General features: G+C 41.6%; 1 long non-coding RNA gene across 1 annotated transcript in view; it reads left to right on the forward strand.

Annotated features, from left to right (window-relative positions):
* The window catches only part of LOC106596701 (NADH dehydrogenase [ubiquinone] flavoprotein 2, mitochondrial), a 33638-nt gene extending 25829 nt beyond the window's left edge, over nucleotides 1–7809 (forward strand). Inside the window, exon 3 of the long non-coding RNA XR_006769043.2 lies at nucleotides 4816–7809. This is a non-coding gene — a long non-coding RNA (NADH dehydrogenase [ubiquinone] flavoprotein 2, mitochondrial). The remainder of the gene's footprint in view (nucleotides 1–4815) is intronic.
* The last annotated feature ends 1050 nt before the right edge of the window (nucleotides 7810–8859 follow it).

An 8859-nucleotide genomic window follows, 5' to 3' on the forward strand; every position in this document is an offset into this window, starting at 1 on the left:
TAGTTTTCTTGCTGATGGAGGTGAAGAAAACATTACTTTTGAGGCTTTAAGCCAATCAGAAACACTATCAGATCCCCAAATGGACACATTTATATGCCTAGGTTTGCACGCAGACCAGGTAGTCTATAGACCTACTTCTATGTGTAATCAGGGCCAGGTAGTCTATAGGTCTACTACTATGTGTAATCAGGTAGTCTATAGGTCTACTTCTATGTGTAATCAGGCCTGGTAGTTTATAGGTCTACTACTATGTGTAATCAGGTAGTCTATAGGTCTACTTCTATGTGTAATCAGGCCTGGTAGTTTATAGGTCTACTTCTATGTGTAACCAGGTAGTCTATAGACCAACTACTATGTGTGCGAGTCCTTACTCAACATTCACAGGAGCGCTCCAAACAAAAGACAAATAATTTGACAGAATTCGTAAATGGAATTAATTTAAACAAAACGTGTTTTTTTTACAGGTGTAGCAGGTTGTTTGCAGAGCGCAGTGTGTCCACTCTGACAATGACAACAGGAAGACAGGAACAATTATATAGAAAGCATGAAGAGAAATGACCGTAACCAAAGTAACAAACATTGTAGATTAGAAATTCTATGAATTAATGGTAGATGTAGTACTGGTGTCACATGTAATGGGGAATTGATATGTGTCATTCATTATGAAACAATGAATGTGCACAAGTTGGCGGGAGAGACGTGCATTGTGGGGAGAGACGTGCATTGTGGGGAGAGACGTGCATTGTGCATCTGGGCGCTACATGGTCAATCTAATGTCTGCATTGGCCGTGCAGGTATTTACTGTGATACGACCTCAGGCATAAGTCAGGACATTCACACTTCTTGTGCTTCGGGGAGCAGCGCAGCGCTGTTGTCAAGGAAGTGAGTTTGTGTTTATCAGATTAGATACTTTTCAAAAACGAGGTTACTTATACATTCAGAAAAAAATGTTTCCCTAGTTGTGCAGCGGTCTAAGGCACTGCATCTCAGTGCTTGGGGCGTCACTACATACCCTGGTTCGAACCCGGGCTGTATCATAACCGGATGTGATAGGGCGGCTCATAATTGGCCCAGCGTCGTCCGGGCTAGTGGAGGATTTGGCCGGAGTAGGCCGTCATTGTAAATAAGAATTTGTTCTCAACTGACTTGCCTAGTTAAATAAAATCTTTGCTGAAAAAAAAATCTTTGACAGTACTTTTTTCAATGACATTCAAATCAGCATTGAAAAAAGGCGCAAGTTGAAGTTTGTTCCACCTGAGAGAGTCAGACCACTACGATGACACATCAAATGATGACCAATCAGAGACCACTATGATGACACACCAACTGATTACCACCAATCAGAGAACACTATGATGACACATCAAATGATGACCACCAATCAGAGACCACTATGATGACACACCAAATGATGACCACCAATCAGAGAACACTATGATGACACATCAAATGATGACCACCAATCAGAGACCACTATGATGACACACCAAATGATGACCACCAATCAGAGAACACTATGATGACACATCAAATGATGACCACCAATCAGAGACCACTATGATGACTGACCACCAATCAGAGAACACTATGATGACACACCAAATGTGTTTGATGGATCGCGGGGAAAAGAGCAGGAATAGGCTTTCGTAGGCTACAGTCCAAGCTATGTCTTCCAATGGTGCGACTGCTGTCTGCATCCAACTAGAATAAACACTTGGAGGTAAAGGATGACATCGGTGGTTGTAGTCTACGGCGATACGGATATCACTTATTACTGATATCTACATAGAGCATTGATGTGAATCACACTGCTGCTCTCTCATTTAGCTATTTGTGCCTTACGGATTGTGGTTGTTGTGGATGGCTGTTCACAAATCTTAAATGTGTATTTGTGCCCAATGATGGTTGAATTCAAGATGTTTAAACTGCCTATCAATCATTGTTTTTGAAACCGATCGACAGCCTGTGGAGAAATGCGCTCTTGCAACAGCTGCATAGTGTGGATCCCAGCCTATGGAATAACAGCTGCATAGTGTGGATCCCAGCCTATGGAATAACAGCTGCATAGTGTGGATCCCAGCCTATGGAATAACAGCTGCATAGTGTGGATCCCAGCCTATAGAATAACAGCTGCATAGTGTGGATCCCAGCCTATAGAATAACAGCTGCATAGTGTGGATCCCAGCCTATGGAATAACAGCTGCATAGTGTGGATCCCAGCCTATAGAATAACAGTGTGGATCCCAGCCTATAGAATAACAGTGTGGATCCCAGCCTATAGAATAACAGTGTGGATCCCAGCCTATAGAATAACAGTGTGGATCCCAGCCTATAGAATAACAGTGTGGATCCCAGCCTATGGAATAACAGCTGCATAGTGTGGATCCCAGCCTATAGAATAACAGCTGCATAGTGTGGATTCCAGCCTATAGAATAACAGCTGCATAGTGTGGATTCCAGCCTATAGAATAACAGCTGCATAGTGTGGATTCCAGCCTATGGAATAACAGCTGCATAGTGTGGATCCCAGCCTATAGAATAACAGCTGCATAGTGTGGATCCCAGCCTATAGAATAACAGCTGCATAGTGTGGATCCCAGCCTATAGAATAACAGCTGCATAGTGTGGATCCCAGCCTATAGAATAACAGCTGCATAGTGTGGATCCCAGCCTATAGAATAACAGCTGCATAGTGTGGATTCCAGCCTATAGAATAACAGCTGCATAGTGTGGATTCCAGCCTATGGAATACAAGTGGGGCTTTTATTGCTCAATCTAATTCATGATGAAAGGATAAATACATCCATAGGCCTAATAGACATGTGCTCAAACTGGAAACACTTTAACCAGACTTAAAGGGGCAGTCTGTAGTGACTTAAAGGGGCAGTCTGTAGTTGCTACAAAGATATTGATTCTTGAAAAATGTAACTTTTATAAATGCCTCATGAGTTTAGTTCAACTGTCGTACTCCATCAGAACCCAGAATAGAAGCTTGTTCTCCTCCAATGTTTGTAAACAGTGTACATGTAAACAAACACTGTGTAGCCTCATAACATGGTTATAACTATAATGTTGATATCGTGGATGGTCAGTCCTGTATAGCCTCATAACATGGTTATAACTATAATGTTGATATCATGGATGGTCAGTCCTGTGTAGCCTCATAACATGGTTATAACTATAATGTTGATATCGTGGATGGTCAGTCCTGTATAGCCTCCATAACATGGTTATAACTATAATGTTGATATCATGGATGGTCAGTCCTGTATAGCCTCATAACACGGTTATAACTATAATGTTGATATCGTGGATGGTCACTCCTGTATAGTCTCATAACATGGTTATAACTATAATGTTGATATCGTGGATGGTCAGTCCTGTATAGCCTCATAACATGGTTATAACTATAATGTTGATATCATGGATGGTCAGTCCTGTATAGCCTCCATAACATGGTTATAACTATAATGTTGATATCGTGGATGGTCAGTCCTTGCATCCATAGCTCTATCTATTAATCTGAGAGTGGTTACATTTCTCCAGGCCCATCCCCTCAGCGTTTGACCAAAACAGATTTGCCCTTTAAACAGGCTGCATATTATCAAGATATCAAAGTGTCACCAACTAAAAGGTAAACAATATATTCCTGTAGCAAATGCAGAATATGGTATAGATTTTCCACATGTAAATAGCCCTTTTCAGTAGTGCTCAAAGCCATTCCATGAGTGCAGCATTCATTTTTCAACTGGAATCAATGAGCCCCAATCAGTCCTCCATGACAACACAATCATAAACAACAGAGTAGGGCTGGTTAATAAGTCCTTCGTTTTTGGGGTCATGCTCAGGTAAAACAATTTAGCTACTCTATACTTCCATACTTCCAAGTCCTGTTCTTGAAGATCAAGGGGTATAACATTTATTGGAATTCTGATACTTTGGTTTTTAATGTAAAGATATAATTTAAATATATTATTATGGGTTAGAAGAAGCCTACATAACCAACGCATAAAAGTTAAATTTAACATCCACATATATGGCCAGCTATGTAAACTTCTACATTGATTTATCCCGCAATAGACGTGGTTCAATTGGTATCATACATTTTGTCTTCTTCTAATGCCTGTTAAGGGGAAAGTAATCTAAAAGTAATCAGATTACTTTACCGAGTTTGGGGGTAATCAAAAAGTTACGTTACTGATTTTTACAATTGGACAAGTAACTAACGGATTACATTTAGAGTAAGCTACCCAACCCTGTGCATTAGATAACAACACAGTGAGTAGCAGCAGTGTAAAAAAAAACCAAAGGGGCGTCGGGTGGTGTCAGTGCAGAGTCCAAGAGGCCATTTCATTCATTGTTCTGTCACTGCTGGACTAAAACAATCGTCGAGTCGACTAAACGGGTTCGGCCCTAAAGTTAATAACGTTCCTGTATCGTAACAGAGCCCATGTGTGTGTATATAGATGCGTATGGAATGGTTCATGAAAGGAGAGAGGCACATCCCTAATAAATGTTAGAGAAGGGTTGATTTACTACTAGTTGGTTTTTACTGTATTATAAAATATATATATATGTATTTTTACCTAACCATATTTAAATAAAAACTTTATCATACATCTTGATAAATGAGAACTACCTAGTTAAAGAAAACATCTCCCTGGCTTTGGAGCTCAGGCTGCAATAGGATGCCATGTTTTATCAGTGAATTTAAAAAGTACTAATGATATACTTGACCAGGGTTTTATTATTTAATCTAGAATGAAATATACTGTATTTGGACTCACATTCTTTTCTTTTCTTTTTATCTTCCAGGAACGGGCGTTTCTCCTGCGAGCCAGCAGGAGGACTGACGAGTCTGTGTGAGCCTCCCCCTGGGCCTGGTTTTGGTGTCAGAGCTGATCTATAGAGACCTACAGTGTATTTCAACACCTCCCTAGCCCCTATATAGTGCACTTCCGAAGCCCATAGAGTTCTAGATCAAAGTAGTGCACTATATCGGATGCCTTTTAATATATATACAATAGTGTGTATATATATATATATATATATATATATATATATGAACTGTACTGTTCAGGGGAACACCTAACCTCACAGTGGATATAATGTAATATTGTAAATAAAATGTCAATGTACTTGTGCTCATGGGTGTCAAACTGTCTCCTTGTGTGTCAATTTAGATAAGACACTAATTATCTGTCTCAAAGAAATCTAGGTTGATACAGTATTTCTATTAGAAAGCGTTTACTACACCACACTGTCAACATGCAGATCAAGGAACTACTAATCAGTTTAAAAGTACAAAAAGAAAACTGCCAGAGAGAATAGGATTTCATATGTGAATTTGTTAAAAAGTTGCCACAAGCCTCACACAGAAATTAATTCTTATTAAGAGCATCAATTAATGGGGTAAAATGCATACAGTACCAGTCAAAAGTTGACACACCTAGTCATTCCAGGGTTTTTCCATTTTATTTTTTTTGACTATTTTCTACATTGTGGAATAATAGTAAAGACAAACTATGAAATAACACATGTAAACAAAAGTATTAAAGCAAAATATTTTATATTTGAGATTCTTCAAAGTAGCAACCCTTTGACTTAATAACAGCTTTGCACACTCCTGGCATTCCCTCAACCAGCTTCATGAGGTAGTCACCTGGAATGCTTTTCAATTAACAGGTGTGCCTTGTTTGAGCCAATCAGTTGTGTTGCGACAAGGGTGGTATACAGAAGATAGCCCTATTTGGTAAGACCAAAGCTGTGTTCGAATACTCATACTAACTTCCCTAACTGTACTATTTGTGAAGTGAATTGAGTATATAGTACACTTATTGGTCATAGTTAGTATGCCAGTATACTAACTATATGTGCAGTGGACACTATTTCTGTGCTTATAGGGCCCATAATGCAATTATTCAGAAAGTGGGCGTGGCTTCACGTTTTCAGATTAGATTAAAAATGGCGGAAAATATGCAGCCAAAGTCAGACGAGAGCAGATACACATTAATTGCTCATAACATATTATGACATATGTTGAAAAAATGTAATGCCTTTTCAAATATGTTACACCTTATGTTGGCTGACAATTTGTTAGCTGCGCTATCCTTACGAACCGCATTAGCATTACAGCAGTATGTTAGCTACACTATCCTTACGAACCGCATAGCATTACAGCAGTATGTACCGGTATGTTAGCTACGCTATCCTTACGAACCGCATTACAGCAGTATGTACCGGTATGTAGCTACACTATCCTTACGAACCGCATAGCATTACAGCAGATGTACCGGTATGTTAGCTGCGCTATCCTTACGAACCGCATTAGCATTACAGCAGTATGTACCGGTATGTTAGCTACGCTATCCTTACGAACCGCATTAGCATTACAGCAGTATGTACCGGTATGTTAGCTACGCTATCCTTACGAACCGCATTAGCATTACAGCAGTATGTACCGGTATGTTAGCTACGCTATCCTTACGAACCGCATTACAGCAGTATGTACCGGTATGTTAGCTACGCTATCCTTACGAACCGCATTAGCATTACAGCAGTATGTACCGGTATGTTAGCTACGCTATCCTTACGAACCGCATTAGCATTACAGCAGTATGTACCGGTATGTTAGCTACGCTATCCTTACGAACCACATTACAGCAGTATGTACCTGTATGTTAGCTACGCTATCCTTACGAACCGCATTAGCATTACAGCATTATGTACCGGTATGTTAGCTAGCTACTAATAAATCGAACATGCCAGGCAGTATATTAACTAACTACCCAACCTTTATTGACTTTGATTATTTACATCATTAGCCATTGAATCGTACGACTATACCACTTAGCTATCTACTCTGATTTCAGAGCACTCTCCCGCAGAATAACTGAATAACGAACGCTCAATACCCGTTGAATATGGCCGGTGTCCGTAAACGTCGGCCCCAAAAAAAAAGCGTAATTCAATTTTTGCCAGCAGCACAGTTAGTCACCAACGCTCTGGATAACACAAACAGCCTAACCAGCTCTGCTTGGGAGAGTAAAAATGGTCAGAGTGAGGTGTTCTCTCATTTGTGTCCGGAAGTAGCTAGCCAACGTTAGCCAGTTAGCTTCGGTGCTTGACTACGGTTGAACCCTCGGATCAACCGTACTCCTCCGCCAGAGCGTCCGGTGTGCTCTCTGAATTTACCAACGCCCAGAACGAACTCTGGCAGTCCAGATTGAATTGGCGAACAAACCCGAAATCGTAAAATGTTTAGCTAGTAATTTGTTAAATTTAACAAGCGGTTGCATAGCAACAGCATCAACTTCCGGAAGACAGGCGTAGCTCAACTGAAAGGATACCGTTCGTTTCCAGTGTACTAAAATTAACTAATAGTGTGAAGTATATACTCATTAAATATGTAGTATACAGTATGTTAGAATGGGTATTCGAACACAGCTCAAGTCTACATTATGGCAAGAAGAGCTCAAATAAGCAAAGAGATACGACAGTCCATCATTACTTTAAGACATGAAGGTTAGTCAATCTGGAAAATTTCAAGAACTTTCAAAGTTTCTTCAAGTGCAGTCGCAAAAACCGTCAAGCGCTATGATGAAACTGGCTCTCATGAGGACCGCCAAAGGAAAGGAAGACCCAGAGTTACCTCTGCTGCAGAGGATAAGTTCATTAGAGTTTACATTTACATTTACGTCATTTAGCAGACGCTCTTATCCAGAGCGACTTACAAATTGGTGCATTCACCTTATGATATCCAGTGGAACAACCACTTTACAATAGTACATCTATATCTTTTTTTTTTGTGGGGGGGGGGGGGGGGGGTTAGAAGGATTACTTAATCCTATCCCAGGTATTCCTTAAAGAGGTGGGGTTTCAGGTGTCTCCGGAAGGTGGTGATTGACTCCGCTGCAGCGAACAGTTTTGACTGGGCTGAGCGGGAACTGTGCTTCCTCAGAGGTAGGGAGGCGAGCAGGCCAGAGGTGGATGAACGCAGTGCCCTTGTTTGGGTGTAGGGCCTGATCAGAGCCTGAAGGTACGGAGGTGCCGTTCCCCTCACCGCTCCGTAGGGAAGCACCATGGTCTTGTAGTGTAGTTAACTAGAGACTGTGTGAATCAGGCCTTCATGGTCGAATTACAGCAAAGAAGCAAAGAAGCCACTACTAAAGGACACCAATAAGAAGAAGAGACTTGCTTGGGCCAAGAAACACGAGTAATGGACATTAGACCCGATAGAAATCTGTCCTTTGGTCTGACGAGTAAATGTGAGATTTTTGGTTCCAACCACCATGTCTTTGTGAGACGCAGAGTAGGTGAACGGATGATCTCCGCATGTGTGGTTCCCACTGTGAAGCATGGAGGAGGAGGTGTGATGGTGCTTTGCTGGTGACCCTGATTTATTTAGAATTCAAGGCAAGGCCTCCCGAGTGGCGCAGTGCATCGCAGTTGCTAGCTGTGCCACAAGAGATCCTGGTTCGAGTCCAGGCTCTGTCGCAGCCGACCGCGACCGGGAGACCCATGGGGCGGCACACAATTGGCCCAGCGTCGTCCAGGTTAGGGGGAGGGTTTGGCCGGCAGGGATGTCCTTGTCCCATCGCTGTGGCGGGCCAGGCGCATGCACACTGACACGGTCGCCAGGTGTACGGTGTTTCCTCTGACACAGTGGAGTGGCTGGCTTCCGGATTAAGCGGGCATTGTGCCAAGAAGCAATCCGGCTTGGTTGGGTCGTTTCCGAGGACGGGAGTTGCAGCGATGAGACAAGAGTAACTACCAATTGGAAACCACGAAATTGAGGAGAAAGAGGTAAAAGTAAAAAAAATATTTTTATCAGAATTCAAGGCACACTTAACCAGCATG

Source organism: Salmo salar, chromosome 03, assembly GCF_965601325.2.
Source record: "Salmo salar chromosome 03, fSalSal1, whole genome shotgun sequence".
Lineage (NCBI taxonomy): Eukaryota > Metazoa > Chordata > Actinopteri > Salmoniformes > Salmonidae > Salmo > Salmo salar.